Raw genomic sequence first — 17,290 nt, 5'->3', positions numbered from 1 at the left:
CACATTTGTCTATGGGGGCGATGGGGGATTCTAGTTCTTTCAGAATCTTAAAGAGTTCCTTTGTGTTGGAAACCGCTTGTGTAATCCTTTTATTGTAGGTATCTTTTTTTTTTGGCACCAAGTATGGCTTCTTTGTAGCTAGAGGAGGCTAGGGTTAGCTCAGTTATTAGATATTGTGGGGTGTTTCTTCCAATGAGCCTCAGCGGTTCTTTTAGTTTTGCGTAATTCTTTTAACTGTGGCGTGAACCAGGTGTTAAGGTGTCGCTGTGGTTTAGGTTTCCGCAATTTTAGAGGGGCAATGGTGTTTAGTGCTTTGAGAATTGCCTGGTTGTAGGTATCCACTAAGACTGTGGGGTTGGCGTCTGAGTCAATATTATTCAAGATAGGGAGTAGTATAGGTAAGAGATTGTTTCTCGTGCAGGTGGCAGGGGCGATGTTGGGCACCGGGAGGGGTATGTTGGCTTTGATAGTAAAGGTTAATTTATGATGATCCGACCAGATGCAAGGGTCATTGGATGGGAGGTCAATGGAGCAGTTGAGGTGGGAGAGCCAGTCTAGTGTTCTGCCTTTGATATGAGTAGGTTCATGGATAATGTGTGTGTGACCCAGTTCAGATAAGGTGTTGGCTAGGTCATGGGCATTACAGTCCTTAGGGTCGTTGAAACCTAGATTAAAGTCCCCAAGTAAGATGGTTTGGTATTTATGGTTATAAGTGATGCAATATCCTCTATAAAAGAGGAGATGGGTCCTGGAGGACGGTAAATAAGGTGCACAGTTGCCGTGTGGTTGGGTGAAAGAGGTAGTTTAATTGATAGGGATTCAGCAGAAGGGATTTGGGCATCTTGGATGACTTTAATGTCGAAGGTATTTCTGAATATGAGGGCGAGTCTGCCTCCCTTCGTTTGAGTGGTGTTTCTATCGGATCTAATGATAGCATAATCCTTAGGTATGGCGAGGGCCAGAGATGGGCCGGATGAAGCATTAAGCCAAGTTTCTGTGACTGCGAGGAGATCAAGATTTTCATAAGTTATAAAGTCAGCGATGTCGAGAGCATGGGCAGGAAGAGACCTAGCATTCACCAAAGCTGCTTTAATTAATATGTCTTTTTTTGGGAGATTTTTCAGATGGTATCGGTCGACTATGCCGAAGGCTGTGAGCTAGATTGACTAAGTCAGTGGAGGAATTGCCAAGGTTATGGTCAGTACGCAAGTGTTTCATGCTACGGGCTCTTAGTCTAGAGTTTCTGGATAAGATGCTAGGGTGGTGAGAGTAAGGAGAGGTGGGTGGGCCGGTTCTAGAATTCAATCTAGCGTTTCTATTCGAAAGTCTAGGGTGGTGAGAGCATGGATAAGTAGGTAGTCTCGTTCTAGAATTCAGTCTAGTGTTTCTGATGGCAATGGTGCAAGGATGGTTAGGTGTTGGCCTAGTAGCAAAGTGGCGTATCCAGAGTGCTGGATCATCCAGGTACGGATTTGCGGGTGTCATGGTGCTGGGCAACGATGAACTAGTGGATGTGTCTTGATTAAAGTGTAGGTTGGGTTGGGTTGACTAGACCAGTGTCTACTGTAGGTATGCAGTAGGTGGATGAGAGTCGATAGGTACCAATACATGATGTGGGTAGCGTCGCTAGTACACAAGGTAGCAGGTGCGGTCTGTTAGCGACCGGAAGCACAACACTGATCAATTCAATGTGGTCAAAGGGTAACCATGAGGCACAACATAACAATTAATGGGGTCTGTAGGCGACCATAAGGCACAACACAAGAATCAATGTGGTCTGTAGGCGACCATAAGGCACAACACAAGAATCAATGTGGTCTGTAGGCGACCATAAGGCACAACACAGCAATTAGTGGGGTCTGTGGGCGACCCTAAGGCACAACACAGCAATTAATGGGGTCTGTGGGCGACCATAAGGCACAAAACAGTAATCAGTGTGGTCTGTAGGCGACCATAAGGCACAAAACAGTAATCAGTGTGGTCTGTAGGCGACCATAAGGCACAACACAAGAATCAATGTGGTCTGTAGGCGACCATAAGGCACAACACAGCAATTAGTGGGGTCTGTGGGCAACCCTAAGGCACAACACAGCAATTAATGGGGTCTGTGGGCGACCATAAGGCACAACACAAGAATCAATGTGGTCTGTAGGCGACCCTAAGGCACAACACAATAATCAATGTGGTCTGTAGGCGACCCTAAGGCACAACACAATAATCAATGTGGTCTGTAGGCGACCCTAAGGCACAACACAATAATCAATGTGGTCTGTAGGCGACCATAAGGCACAACACAGCAATTAGTGGGGTCTGTAGGTGACCATAAGGCACAAATGCAATGGGACATCAATACACGCATGAATCAGGGGTACCTAGATTCGAAATTAGCAGGAGGAGCCAGAAAGGCACTAGCTTAAGTTAGATCAGTATTATCACTCGACTAAGTGATACTAGATCGATCGTGAGTATCTGGCCTGAAATGATTACATTCTTACTCTTGCTTTCCCGTTTTTGATGCATGGTACACAGGATGGTCACGGTAGGTTATACCTCATTTTGAGGTATGACCGCAGTGGTTCTGGAAGTCTTGAAATGTCATGAGGTGTTGGTGATGGTGGTAATATTTTGGGTGCACTAATCAATATGGTGTTTCCTAACATGGTTTTGGATCTCGGTCCACATGTTTTCCCTAATGTTAGAGGCAGACGTAAGGTATTGATAACCTTTTTCTACGCCCCGTTTATTCATAGTACGGTGGTAGTAATGTTCAAGCTAGTAACTTAAGCATTTAGCCTGATTGAAGTTGTGTTTTTATGTTTGTATTTAGGTGAGCCCTGCTGGTGTAGTACACGTGTTCTCCATTTTTCCATCCACATTCCACGCGACTCCGCTGGACCATAGTGCCCCTGAAGAATTTCTGTCAACCAAGAATTATACAGAAAGAAACATGTCGGGTCGGAGAATGTACTGTTATTTATAAACAGTTTTTAGTAACATTACATTTGCACGAGTCAGAATAGATCATATAAATAAGAGATTGGCTCTATTGTGCTAAATTCACGGTTCATATTTATAATGGACTAGAAATTGTAGAAATTGTATAATTGTGTTTTTAGTATGCTTGTTCTTACTGATGAAATATTTGTTATGTTTGAGTGATTTGATGAATTGTTTGAGTGTGGATGCAGTATGGTTGAAGTGTGGTTTGTTGTGGTTTTAGATGGGAACGATGTATCTTGTCAGTCCAATTGAATTTGATGGATTGATTAATGAATTTATTGATACTCATATCATTGTATGCTTTTATAATTATGAAAGCAGTTTTTTATAATGATCTGATCCATATATATTAATAAAAAATATTGAATTGTGTTGGAGCGTCTACTGGGTCGAATTCAATTTGCTTCTACTCAGTATTTGGTTTTTTGAAAGACGCGTTTTTCCATAGATGTTTTATTGCACTTTGAAGCTATTATGGTTATGATTATGTAGACAGGTGTGCTGCACTGGGACTCACCACATAAACACGACAGTACTCTGACCTTCTATGTTAATTTCTTTGTTGCTCCATCCAGGTCAGGTCACAGTACTTAGATATCCCTGGTATCCCTTGTTACTCCTGTTTTTTTGGCTTCTTCCACCCACCTGGAGGGGGGGTCCTACTATTTTCCTACGGGATGGGTGAGGCTGGTGCTGGTGGCTGGCAATTGGGTCGGCCTAGGGCATGTCAGTGTGCACAGGCCTTGGTCCAGGTGGTGGGGTGGGCTCCTTCTGATCTGCGTGGTGGGTGAGGCTGGTGCTGGTGGCTGGCAGTTGGATCAGCACACGGCAGGTCTGTGTGCCCAGGCAATGTTCTGGGCAGTGGGGGGGGGGGGAGTATCCCTGGGGGCTTTCTTTCTACCTCCAGCCCCTCCGTAATCCGTAGGATAATGTGAAGCTTCTGCCCCCGAGCCTATCACCTTGTTTGCTGCCGCGGGAGTCTCATTGGTGGCTCTCCGGCAGCAGCCTTCAGTTTCCTGCTTGGGTGCGGGAGGGGTGCCTGGTGTCGGGTCCTCCATGCTCTAGTGTGCGGTCCCAACCGCAGCAACGTTGTTCCCTGGGGCTTGTTGCTCCCCGGCCCGGGGGGTTGAATGAGCTGCTGGTGCCTATAGGCGGCGTTCCATGTCCACGGCCGCGAGTTTAACAGCGCCTCCTGGCCAGGCTTAAAAATGGCGCTTGCTGCCTCTCTCCCCCTCCGACGGTCCGTTCACAGGGTTCCCCTGTGCGATTTCATTCGGAATTGCAGCGACTAGCTGCCGCTGCGTTCCGCTGCCCAGGGCTATGTTTTTAAAACCCTGCAGGCATGCGAGGAACAGGATTAATCTTCAGGATATCCGTGCCTTCTCAGGAGCTGCAAAGACTCACATCTGCATAGCTCTGCTGCGCAATTGGTATATTTTAGTATTTGACCCCTGTGCCCAAGGTTATTATTCCCCTGGGCTTTAAGTGGGACGGGGCAAAGTCAGGAAGCCAGAGAGATACGCTCACGGTCAGGGCGTTCCCACACACAGAGAAGCCTTGAATTCAACACGGAAAAAGCTCACACATCGATTGAGACTCTCTGTGAACTACAAAATGGTATTCGATTTCCAAGCCTTCACACATCTGAAATCCTTCTCGAAATCTTGAACAGGCTACTCAATCTGATTTATGATTACACCAACACGCAGATCACCATCAAAGAACGAATAATTACGCCAACAGATGACGTTTCCATGATTTCACAATGGAATGGTTACTACAACACACAAAGTAAGACTTGTGGGATAAATGTCTTTGAAAAAATGTTCTTCTTTTAAACTAAGATTTGTTGAGATTATAATGTATTGAACTACTTTGAAATGATTTTGCTCCTGAAGAAGAGAGATATAATCTCTCGAAACGCGTAGAGCTCCTAGTAGAATTGATTGATTGGACTTTTCAGAGTTTTTTTGGAAGTGTTACCTTCAACTTCAATGTTTAATTTAATTACTGAGTGAATGGAACTCATGTATATATAAAGTGTTTTTTTCCTGTTGAAATCAGATAAATACAATCACTAAACAATTTAAACAAACTTGCGAAATTTTATTTCTTTGAACAATTGCTACAGGCAGAAATATCTACTTTTAAAACTTTAAAACATATATATTGTGAATGTATTGAATCATTGGAATTACTTGAAATTGTTTGAAAAATTATTCTTTCCACTATTGAATGGTGTGCAGGGGACGGGAGTTCCTATCACCAATAAGAGCTCTGTTGTGTTCACTTTAAGTGGGACGGGGCCAGCCAGGCCGAGCCCCGGCAGGTTCCGTAATCTCGTTTTGAGGCGGGGCCCTGCCAGGGCTCACTAATCTCCCCTGGCAGCCCCGGCCTCTACATGACAAGGATTATTTTCCCTACAGCCTGAAGCTCTTGCTCCTGTGCGAGAGGTTCAGGCTTCAGAAAAAAATGCCTTTCATCCATAATGGTGTTGCTGCACCTGCCAGGCATCCCTTCCAGCAAGAGATGCCCGTGGGCCGGCGCCACCATTATGGAGAGAAACGTGAGGCCGCTGGAAGCAGAGGCCTTGTTTTCTAAATCCTGAATTTCCCGCGCTTTCGCGGGAGTTTCTGCCTTTAGGAAAAGGCCTCAGCTTCCAGCAGACTCACCCTTTCAGCCTTAAGGACGACGCTGCCCCTCCCCAGCTGGCGAGGGGCAGCGCCACCATTAAGGCTGAATAGGCGAGGCGCTGTCCCCTGCCAGGCAAGCCTATAGAAAATAGATGCAGAGATCAGCACCCTCACCCACAGCCTGCTCATCCTGGGAAAAAAGTGCCTGACCTTTGTGTGGGCAGCATATGCCTGGTGCCCTCTTCTGACCATGGCATAAGCATCATTCCGGGGGATCTGTAGACCTCCTGCATCATTAGCAAAGGATGCAGGGAAAGTGGCGCCCTGCAAATCTTCTTTTTTCACAGCTCTCATTGTTTTGAGCAACGGGGGGCTCTACTGGTGCAAGACAGCAGATGCAGCAGTAAGTGGGAAACAGGTCATTGGGACAATGCCCCCCCCCACCACAATTGTAATAAGAACTGGGTGGGTGAATTTCTACATGAAAGCCTCACTATCCCCACATAGCTTCCCCTATTGCCAGCTGGTTTGGCGCACACACACAAGGCTTTTCTTTTGTGTGGAACTTAATATTTTCTTTCTCTCATGCATAGAGGCAAGTTGCAGGTCTGTGTTGAAAAATCACCACAAGCAAATGGTCTTGTCACACAGTTGCTGTGTGCCTTGAACTCTGGAAGGTGCAGTTGGAAACCGTAGGGGGGTTTTTAGGCTAACGTAACTTTGCATTCTTCTAGCCCTCCATTCAGGATGGGGACAGCAAAGCTATCGTACTCTTTCTGCTTAGCATTGGGATTTGTATATTTCCCAGGTGGGTGTCTACCAACCTGACAAATGTGATGAGTGCATTTTCTAAGTAACCTCTTTAAAACAGAGTGCGTATCTCTTAAAACCCACACAATACACACATCTGTATTAGCCAGAGTGGAGAAGACATGGGGACGTCTAAAGTAAATGTCAGACTCAAGTCATGCTTCAAGTCTGAACTAAAGTGTGTCATCCCGGGCAAATCCTTTGATCTCACTGTGCTGCATCTGCCACAATGGGGACACAATGCATGGGGTTTATATTGCGGGAGGGTGACGAGGTAGGATGGCAGATATGGGTTCTGTGCTGTGGGGGTGACTGGTAGGGCCCCAGGTTTGAATGTTGTGATGTGGAGGTGGGGAGTCAGAATGCAACATGTGTGTCTTTTGCTGGCTTGACCTTTGCAGCATATTTGATGTTTAAACCCAAGCCACAGCCGGCGGCTCGGGTTCAACCCTGAATTATCTGGCTTCCCCACCTCTGGTTCTGAGCAACTCTGGTGACCCAAATTCCCCTCAGATGTTTAGTCTTTCAAAAAGAAATCTGTCATAAAGAAAAATGCCAGTTCGTGTGTTTTTTCATGCTAATCTGGGGCAGGATATGTCATGTTATGTTATGCTATAGGTTCTTATACCGTGCACTGTTGCCACCTGCGTGTTCTCTTGGCACTCTGGTGGATCTGTAATGCAAGGATGGCGGTGGGTATGTTAGTAGGGTTGAGCGGCAAAATGAGCAAGAGAGCTGTGATGTGCTGTTGGCATCTTCAGTTCGGATACCCCGGTCACTGAGTGTAGATGTGTGTTTCGGTTGGTGTCTGCCATGTGGTGCTGGGTGAGATTATGGATGGTCTGTTTCGTTGTTGTGGTGTTTTGAAGTATGTGCAGTTTGTGGTGCTGTAGAGGTATGGTTGTGTTAGAGGTATGGTTGTGTTTAGCTCAGAATTTGAGAGGTGTATGCAAAAGGGTTGGTTTCTAGTATGGGTTGTTAGTGGCAGTACATTGCCTACACCCCTAAATGTGAGATATGGACTAGCAAATTGGGCTAAATGGGAGATGTGGATAACACAACTGGATTACATGGGAGATATGTCTCACTAACACAATTGGGCTAAATGGGAGATATGGCTGAGTAGCATAATTCGGCTAAATGGGAGATGTGGATAACACAACTGGATTACATGGGAGATATGTCTCACTAACACAATTGGGCTAAATGGGAGATATGGCTGAGTAGCATAATTCGGCTAAATGGGAGATGTGGATAACACAACTGGATTACATGGGAGATATGTCTCACTAACACTTTTGGGCTAAATGGGATATATGCATGATTAGCATTATTGGGATAAATGGGAGATATGGCTGACTAGCATAATTGGGCTGAATGGGAAACATGGCTGACTTACACAATTGGGCTAAATGGGACATATGGCTGACTAGCATAATTGGGCTAAATGGGAAACATGGCTGACTAGCATAATTGGGCTAAATGGGCTAAATGGGAAACATGGCTGACAAACACAATTGGGCTAAATGGGAAACATGGCTGACTAGCATAATTGGGCTAAATGGGCTAAATGGGAAACATGGCTGACTAACACAATTGGGCTAAATGGGGCATATGGCTGACTAGCATAATCCGGCTAAATGAGAGGTATGGCTGACTGACAGTGTTCTATGTTCTAGTAGGTAATACGAGGGGTGGGCTTTAATGGAGTACATTAATAGCTGTACTCCCCACCCAGACCACACTTACCATATCTGTCGCTGCTGGTTGATTGCAGCAGGCTTCTCTGGCAAACACGGGCAAACACTGACTGGAGCTGCTTCTTTGAGAGCGTCCCTTTGCCTTGGGGCTGGGGCTGCCTGGGAAGGAAGAGGAGCAAGGAAGGGAAAACACACTCAGTGGAAGCCAGCAGTTCGCTTGAGCCTGGGTTAAAATAAACAGTTGAATAGCGGCAGAAAACCAAATAAATAATAGAATAAAATAATGGAAGATCCCAAAAAAACAAATTTTAATTATGCTGGGACTTAAAAAATGAATAAAATATGCTGGAACCGTACACCATCAAAGTAATGTGTTAATCAAATAGGTCCAGGTGATTTAGGCAAACATTGTATTGCCAAATAGCTAAAGTCTAAAGTATCTCATCAAATTACCTTCTTTTCTCGAAACTGTATGCATATATATTTATATACAAGTAATATAAGAAAAGGGTAAATACACAAATGGGATTTTAAAAGCAATTATGTCATTTGGGGGTCGTTAGGGATCGCAGCTCTGACCCCCGCTGTCTGAGCTGCGACCCATACCTTCTCCCTTGCTATCCCTTACCAAAGAAAAATGTTTTTTTTTGTTGTTAAACTGGCTGGACCTTACTTTCCCTGGACCTGACTTTACAGCACTTGCTTTTCCCCACCTCCTCCTGACAGTAATTCCATCTCTCCTCGACTCCTGCGCCTCCTTCATCTAGTTTCCCTCACTTCACCTCCTCCTGACGTTTCCCTCTGAAATTACTCAATTTCAATGCACATGCCCGCCTCCTTCCTCTTGAAGGTTACCCTCTTCTTGCCTTCCTGCTCCTAATTCCCTCTGTCTTGCATCCTCCTTCTATGTCTCTGTTGTCAGGAAGTCCTCTGGAGCGTGTGCACAATACAGGTAAATCCCGTTATTGTAGTTACAGCTTAGATTAAGCATACACAAGAGAAGGACCCGCCAGCTCACACCATCAAGGAAGCTCAGCTCCAACTTGAGTGGCAGAACCTTAGGGAAATAGGAATGCATCACATCCCAGCACATACACACTAGGTAGAGACAGGGGGGAATAGAATGCTGCACATCTCCCTGTCCGATAGACAACAATGGGGAGAGACTGATGCTGCACATCTCTCCTATATCTCTCCTATATCTCTCCTATCTCTCTCTCTCTCTCTCTTTATGTCTCTCTATGTCTCTCTATCTCTCTCTCTCTCTCTCTCTATGTCTCTCTCTCTCGCTCTCTCTCTCTCTCTATGTCTCTCTCCCAACTGCAGAGGGGACACCCCATTGGTCTACAATTTACCTTTAGGTAAACATCCAGCCCCAACCTGCAGAAGGTATGCTCCACTCACCTACCCTTATACCTTTGATTCAGGCAAATATCTGGAACCCACCCACAAAAGAGGCACTCCACTTACTCATACTCCATATTACCACCAGAAGGAACGCTCCATTCACCTACTCCTACACCTGACAGTCAGGAAAATATCTGGCTCCCTTCTGAAGAAGGGATGCTCACTAATTCACCCTACATTCAGGCAAATATTAGACTCCTAACCATTCACCTACCCATGCACCTTGAAATCAGGCAAATATCGACACATCATTTACCGAGCACACTCCCAACCACAGAAAGGCACACACATTCCTCCTAGACAAAATAAAACGCACAATAGATCACATACTGCCACCTTAACACTATTCATTTCCTTAAAACAGACATTTAAACATAAACGTATGCGTTGCGAGCTATGACTCATAAAACCTGCAAAAGCGATTAAGAATGTTAAGGCATAAGTAACTGCAGAAAGGTACAGGCACATCTCCATCACCAGACAAACATCCAAAACCACATACACTTAACTGAACACCAAAAATACTGTCTGCAACAGGAAAACTCAAAAATCTCCTAGCATTTCCATGCAAAAATGAATTACTCTTTCAAGACGCAACTCTAAGACTTACAAGCTAAAAGGGCATCAAAATCCCTACCCAACGCTTACTGGTTCAAACCATTACAGTGGCCCGAGTTAGCCGGGAACCTTGAACTCTATTAAGTAGAGCCAGTAGTCAATATCCACTTTACTCATACTGCTGCTACTCTGAAGCTCTTCAGATAGAAAACGAATGCCAAAAATGCAGAACTTTGAGGCCACAAAATGCATGAGTACATTCAAACTCAGATATACGGGCCTCAGGTAAGAACTAATGAGATGTATTTAGGAAACGAGAAGGGGGGGGCACACACACCTCTACATTCTGATGTCCTACATAGTTAACCTTATGCTAACCACAAGGTTGTGATTAGTAATTAAAAGCCATTTCTACCCATATTGGCCTCTGAGAATGGAGGCTTTCACCGACGCTTACACAACAAGCTACCAATATTGGCCTTTGTCAATTGAAGCATACCCATTGTCTTTACAGAACACAACCCTGGCACAATACAGAGCCACAAATTGGGTACCTTTCTGGCAGATAGCTGGTGTTATCATCCTTGTTAGTCGTTCTCTTATCAGTATTGATGCCCACTTGAAGAGAGGAGCCACCAGGGTGTTCTAAGACATCATAGCCATCCCTTTGTGCTCTCTTTTTCTTAGCGGGCAGAGCAATATTACGAGTCCTGCAGGGCAGGCATCAATGGTCTTATCATGCCCTCGTGGACTATCCCCTTCGCGCGTAGTGCTTTTGTCAAAGGCACCACCACCATCCACTGGGTGAATACTCTCCACCACTCTGCATGCTTCAGAAGAAGTTCTGGGCTGCTCATGTTCCAGCCCTTTGTTTCCCCCAATTCTAGGTAGCATGTCAACACGTAGGTCTGCTGCAGGCCAACTGCTTCTGTTGTAGGTAGCTCTTTTTGCGCACCTATTCACTTATGTTATCATTTGAAATGTATCCTTCAATGTAGGAGGTATTCTTGTAGGCTCCATGCAGCTATGGTAGCAACTGGAGTTTGTGGTACCAGGCTTGCTTGTATGCGTGAACGCATCCCTTGCTGTGAGTGTCAGCTATCTTAGGAATGCCACATGGAATGTGGAATGGCGAGTGCTGAGGATTCCAGAGAGGACCGTTGGTGGGGACTTGAAGATGGGAACCTGATCTAGAAGGATGCCTAACCCGTATTCTTCAATGTAACCTTCTACCTGAGATCTAAGTAACAAAGTACATTTCCTATTTGGACTTACCTGACTCTGCGTTGTTCCTGTGTGCTGTCTGACATTGCTGAGGTTCCCCATATGCTTCATTTTGGTGACAAGTGATGCTGGAAGAAGTTGCCCATTGTGAAAAACCAGAGGGTGTTTCACAACCTAGTCCCCGGGGATCCCGTACTCGGGTGGCCAGGAAAAGGCCATCACTTTTGGATCCTGACCCTGGGGTGGACAATTGAGGGAGGATCACCTGGGTAGTGGGTACTCAGGGAGTGGGGGAGACATGGTATCCCTCTCTTTACACAGCCCATCTAACCCCTATCCCTGTCTATTTAATGGGAAACTACAACTCCCATAATTCCTCCCCACTTTGTCTTGACAAAAGTACTGCACCGAGGAAGAGGAGGAATGAGGTCAGAAGGATTACTTCCCCTGACTTTCATTGGCCCTGTCCCTGTAATGAGCCGAGGCAGAGTCAGGCACTTAGCTCCAACAATGTACACCAGCCACTGATTAACACTCCCTGTGAAGATAAAAGGTGGCGCGCACACAGGCACACTTTTAGCAAGGCTGGGTATGAGAAGGAACAGTTCTTCGGAGGCTGATGTGAACCAGGCTGTGGAAGTTGGAAGGCCAACGGGGTGATCAAAAGTTGAGAGGATCGAGAGAAAGCCAGGCAAGATTTCCAAGCTTTCGGGAAGATGTGACTGTTCAAAAATCAGACCCGAGCAAGCGGAGGAAAGAAACCTTGAGCTTCTGGAAAAAGATTAAAATCATCCAATCAAAACACAACCAGTGAGTTATTGAGGGCAACAAAAGTCTACTTGATGTTAAAGGAAAAGTGACTGTAATTTGAAAGTTGAAAGTTACGAATGTGCCGATAAAATGAGAATGAAGAGAACAATTGTTATTAAGAAAAGGATACAAAGTAGTAGAGTGGTCCTGCAAGAGAAAGTCACACATTCGAAAGTCTCTGAAATGTTATGAACGTTTTAAAGTTGTTATAAGTGGAGATCAAAGGAAAGAAAGTAGAATAGGAGGAAAATAAAATATGTGAATTGTGAAATATGCCAAGAGAGCAAAAGTAAAATTTAAGAACTTTGGAAAAGCCAAGAGGACACACTAAAAAGAATAAGAACTATAAGTACCAAGAAGCATTAATGTTACACACACACCATTGAACAGGCCAAGAGGGGAGACTAAAGGTAGTCAGAATTATAAGTACAAAGAAGTATTGGCACCACAAGATGAGTACTGATTGTGAATTGAAAGAGCATTGAAAAAGAGATCAAAGTGGTCATGCAGAGGTCCATATATATTCCTTGCAGTTTTGAAAGTCTTCGACAGTGAAAGGATATCTTAGATAAAACTTGGGGAAGGGAACCCCCACAAAGAACAGGACAGGCTTGAGCCTGGCAGAGGGAAGCCACTTGCAGAACTCTGTGATAAAGTGAAACAAGACAGGCTCAAGCCCGGCAGTGGGTTCCCCAGATGCTTCATGTTTTTGTTATGCTTTCGACGATACCACTACTCATGCCAACTCAGAAGTGTCCACCTTCTCTGCACCAGTAACAAACAGTCTCAAAAACAGTTCACCTTCTTGTCGAGCAGCAGCACAGTCGATCTGGGGGTCAGAGGGTCTAGGTGCAACTATTTCCCCCACCACAGCACTCCTCTGGATTGATCTGGAGGCCTCTTGGAAGACCAACGCTTCACCATAAAATTCAGTGTTTCAATTATCAGGATGTACTCTGAAGCCAGGTATACAGAACAGGTATGTCAGATTAAGTGTATACAGGGGACTATCCCAACAGCTCCCACTATCTGGGAATCCCAGCTCCAATTACTAGTGTTGGAACCTTAAGGTAATAGCAATTCGTTAGTGAAATCCCACCAGCATGATGACATCACATACACCAATATATACACAGTCAAGCAGGGGCAGGGAGTAATGAGATGCTACATACCCTGTTATACTTGCTCCTCCGCCTGCTCCTTTCTCCAGTTGTACTCCCTCATTCCAAGTGAATCATTTGGTTGGACACTAACCTCTGAAATTGGTCTCTTTTATACTGTGGGCTGTGAATAGGTAAGCTAAAGAAAGGTTTGACTGGGTGTACCTTTGGACGCTCATAGATTGAGTTCAGGGATTTGTTTAGGTCATACGTCTCACCCCTAACCAACTCTACCTACGGACATTTACTCTAAGCATCCCACTGCTCCATGGAGAAAGTGAATAAATGTCCTGGCTGCCATCTTGTAATGGGGTGGATTGCAAAATTCCCCCTGAATTCCCTGCCTCTCTCCCAACTCACTGCTCATGAGTGTTTGCATGTGAATCCAGGGCTTCTGTGTTATCCATTCTGTGGTAAGCAGCAGACTGCTGTCCCGAGCATGCACCTGTTGATTTTCTGTTGTTGAGGTTTGCCGGCCCACGACTCTGGGGGGAGAGGGGGTAAACTGCAATGTATTCATTTAAATTATAGAATCTGTGAACCTGTATGGTAATGCTGGCACCACTGGGACCCATACACAATTGGTCTGCCACAATGCTCAGCAGCTTATCATAATTTATCTTATTAGAGTTTGCCCTTAGTTTCATTCTGCAAGAATGCCAGCTTCAGTCTGCAAGAATGCTTCCCTTTGTGAATTTCTTGATCAGTGGCAAGTTGATTACGGGTGCTGTGCCAGTCTATAGTTTCGATTTATTTCCCAGGCCATGCCCACCTAGGATGAGACTTTCTGCAGCCTTAGCCGGCACGAGCGCACTCGGGCAGGCAGGCGCAGGGCACATTTGCTATAATATAGCAATTTTGCCACCCTGGCCCGCCCTCCAGCCCAGAAGATACAAGTGCTGGCTGCCTGAGAGGGACCACCAGTGTTCCAGTTCTTCCTATCCTGAGGACCTGAGTGACGGTCTGACTCCTACACTCCACAGTCAGGCCCCTCACCTGCCGGCCTGCCTGCTGCCCCCTGCCCATATTGTGTGCGTGTAGCGGCCTTAGCGCCCTGACCTGGCTGACTCGCTGGCCCCAAGAAGTTAACTTGTGAGGACGGCACAGTCAGAGAGAGCAGGTCAGGTGGTGGTGGGTGCTGGTGGTGAGCGTGCATCAGCCTTGCATGAGACAAGGGAGGCTAGTGTGCCTGTGTGGTGAGGTGGATTAGACTGACTTCACTGTATGACCGTCACAATCCGTGAGGTAAGCAACTCACTAAGCGTGACTGAGTTGAGTAGTAGTGCACTGCATTCACTGGTTAGAGTAGTAGGGAGATAGGTAGGCATGTCACCCCAGTATCCACCACATACAATGGGCCAAGAGGAAATTCTGAAGACCCTCCTGAGGGAACATAGAGGACTGCTATTGTGAGCCACATGTATAGTCATGCATGGTGTGCAGCGCTTCCATGGGGCTGCTACTTCATTCACTATTCTGTTGGTGCTAAATGGCACCAGTCAGTGCAGATACAGTATCCTCCTAAGAGAAAAGGCATGATTGCATGTTTAGTTAAGCTAGACGCGGCACAGTGTGACTTAGTTCTGACAGGGAACAAGGGTGAGGAGATGGCTGATACCCAGTGGTCGAAGTGTACGAAAAGAAGTAGTGGAGCTATGCTCCCTGCAGGTCTGCCCCACTCTCCACAAACCCCATTGCTGCGCCTCCTCCCACATACAGTCCAAACCCCCAAACAAACACACCTGTTATTTAAGGGAATGTTCAGTGCAGTGCACTGAAGAGCAAGCTTCAACTTCTTCCTACTTTTATTTTAAAACTAAACCGTTCCGGAACAGTTTCTTTTTAAAATAAAAGTATAGGAACAGTGAAACTGAAAAATAAAAAGTATAGGAGCACCGCTCCCGACCGCTCCCGCCCACTTCGACCTCTGCTGATACCAGTCAACCACAAACCCGAGACAAGACGACCTAGAATAACTAAGTGGCAACATTTGCATTTTGCAACCTCCCACATGGCCAATATTGTGGTTGTGCTTGTACTCCATCTGTAAAGGTTCCCCGTAAAATGTAATCCAGAGGCTCCACTGCAGGTGTTTCAGAACAAAATTGCTAAGATTGTTACCAATGCACTTTACAGGACCCATGCTACCCAAATCGTGTGCCACCGTCACTGGCTCCAATTACTAGCTAGAATTAAATTTAAGGTTGCCCCCATTGTCTTCAAATGTGTACAAGGTATTGCCCCCCCCCCCCCCATTGCTTGGCCTGCACAATGCAGCATACTACGTCTGCGTCCGTCAATGATGATTCTTACTATATCACTGATGTTTAATCTGCAGTCAGCACAGTGATGCCAAGGACAAGAACTGATATTGCTGGAGGGTGTTTATTTCTCACATAATTAAACCAAAGACCCCTACCAGCCAACACCTCACAGAATCACCTCCAAAACTGTGTTTTAGCCTTTACATTTATTCAGCTCTAATGTGCTCAGCTCAAGGCATTATAACCCCTATGCACATTTCAGTCGAGTAACTAAACTGGCAGTGGAAAAACCAGGCCATAGTTTCAATCCAGGCTGACTCTCTTGAACCAATGGTGTGATCTTGGACAAATCATTTTTGGGTCGTGATTTCCTGAAAACCCTCCATGGTTGCCTTAACATTTATCTGTGTTTCTGAAGTTTGTAGCCAAAAGGGCTTGTGCAACTAAAAGTGCCCCATGACTACTAGCAGGGAATGTTTTCAACACATTTCTTTATGAAAGGCACTCCTCTTTAAATAGCTTCCCTCTGGCATAGTAAGGCCCGCCTTGTTTGCTGCATCTGGCACTCCTTTTAGCCTTAGTTGTAAAAAAGCGTGTTATCTGCTGCTTCAAGCTCACAGGCATTGTGCAACATGTGCTCCTCCGTGCACTATGTGCACTATGCATTAGAGCAGGCGTCACCTTCTCGCTAACGCCATCTCACAGAATGGTTGACATACCCGATACATTCCAATCAGGAGATGTTAGTCCAGTCATGTGTTTTTACGGGCATTCTTTGACTGATAGTTTTGGATTTCTCCATTCTAAACACAGGCCTATAATTCCCAGAATGCATTGCAATGAAAGAAACAGGGCTATGCTACTATCTTCCAAATGGAATGGAGCATATTTTCATGGATGGACTGAGGTACACAATACCACTGGGCAGAAACACACAATGGCACATGCAGTGAGACGTGCCACTTGCAATTTTTGTATTCTATGCCTTCTGACTGCATCAAATTTCCTCCTGGCGCCTTTCCGAAATTAAAGTAGCAGTCACCTCACCATTTTGTATGGCAAAATGATCAAGAAACATTTTTTTAGCACATGCAAGTGTTTCATTAGGGAAGTCTTAACTTATCCCAAGAAAGACAGATTTGCTTGGACAACAGGAAGATTCCCTGCAGACTAGTTTTGCTGTAGAATTATGTCAAATTGCAGCAGTGCGCGAGACAGCCTCTTTTTGCTGGAGACACGCGTGAGTTGTGGGAGACTTAGTTGGCAGGTCTGCTGTCAGCAGGTGGTAAAGCCTGGCGACACCGGGCATCCTAATTGGGAATCAACTTCTGTATTTTCTTTGGGCAGAAGCTCTGGCTGTAAAAAGCTTTTTAAAACGTTTTTGTTAGGGGCATATATTGATGTCAGTGTTTCTCACTTCATTGGTTGTTCATACACTGTTTTGTGTTTCAGCAGCAACAGTTTGTCACGGGCCAGTTAACTGTGCTTTATTGCATGTACACACTGATACTAATGCTACTTATAGTGATCCAGTCTTGTATGAAATGTATATCATATCACAGTGATATCATAACCCTATTTTTCTTAGTGTACTGGAACAATGCTATGTGAGGCCACTTCCTGTTTTGCCAAAGGGTGAAAGGTTGTGTGCCATCACTTTCTGTGATGTCACGTGGGCAGTGTCAGATCACATCACTTCCGGTGATGTCATCAGAGGTCAGGAG

At 45.4% G+C, this 17,290-nt stretch overlaps 1 long non-coding RNA gene across 1 annotated transcript in view; it reads right to left on the bottom strand.

Moving 5' to 3' along the window:
* The window catches only part of LOC138503290 (uncharacterized), a 171,401-nt gene that overhangs the window by 76,927 nt on the left and 77,184 nt on the right, over positions 1–17,290 (bottom strand). The window contains exon 2 of the long non-coding RNA XR_011279600.1: positions 8,193–8,302. This is a non-coding gene — a long non-coding RNA (uncharacterized lncRNA). The remainder of the gene's footprint in view (positions 1–8,192; positions 8,303–17,290) is intronic.

This window comes from Ambystoma mexicanum, chromosome 11, assembly GCF_040938575.1.
Source record: "Ambystoma mexicanum isolate Mex_15411 chromosome 11, UKY_AmexF1_1, whole genome shotgun sequence".
NCBI lineage: Eukaryota > Metazoa > Chordata > Amphibia > Caudata > Ambystomatidae > Ambystoma > Ambystoma mexicanum.
The sequence above is the reverse complement of the archived record's forward strand: the minus strand, read 5'-3'. Positions and strand labels throughout refer to the sequence as shown.